The sequence below is a fragment of the Lipotes vexillifer genome, unplaced genomic scaffold, assembly GCF_000442215.2.
Source record: "Lipotes vexillifer unplaced genomic scaffold, Lipotes_vexillifer_v1.1 scaffold919, whole genome shotgun sequence".
Classification (NCBI taxonomy): domain Eukaryota; kingdom Metazoa; phylum Chordata; class Mammalia; order Artiodactyla; family Lipotidae; genus Lipotes; species Lipotes vexillifer.
This window is the reverse complement of record NW_006775731.1, coordinates 154,366-155,204: the sequence shown is the minus strand read 5'-3', so window position 1 is coordinate 155,204 and position 839 is coordinate 154,366.

The following is an 839-nucleotide window of genomic DNA, read 5'->3' as shown; positions in this document are numbered from 1 at the left end:
CTTTCCCTATAGGTCTTACAAAACCAAAAAGCTATATTCCTGACCAGGGTTCAGTGGGGCATTGTTTACCTGTAGAAGGTGTTTACTTGTACTTGGGGTTTACAAGGCTTTTCCTGCCTCTAGCGTGGGCCTCAATTTGCACCTAATGTCTCTCTCTACTCCAGTGTCTAGTTGTATCTGGAAGACTGGCAAAGTGGGCTCACCAGGAAGCTCCTGAGGGGACCCATGAGAGGAACAGTAGAGATATTTCTCGGCCCTGACCTTAGCCTCTGTTATGGGTTGAATTATGCCCCCCAAAAGATGTTGAAGTCCTAACCCCCAGTACCTGTGAATGTGATCTTATTTGGAAATAGGGTCTTTGTAGAAGGTCAAATTAAGATGAGGTCATTAGGGTGGACCCTAATCCAATATGACTCGTGTCCTTATAAAAGGGAAGACTTAAGACACAGAGACAGACATGTACAGAAGGCAGATGCTGTGAAGACACAGGGAGAATGCAATATACAAGTCAGGGATGCTCAAGGCTACCAGAAACTAGGAGAATAGAATGGAACAGATCCTTCCCTCACAGAAGGAACCAACACTACCAACTCCTTGATCTCAGACTTCTAGCCTCCAGAACTGAGACAATAGGTTTCTATTGTTTAAGCCACCAGTTTGTGGTACTTTGTTACTAACACAGCCTCCTTTATTACTTTGTTATGGTACTTTGTTAGTAATACAGTTAATGTAATAAATTAATACAGCCTCCCACTGATAATCTGCCTCTGCTCCCTGCCCCTGACAGAGAAAGCAGGATACCCTTGTAACCTTCTGCCCTGGGTCAAGGCTGTGGGGAA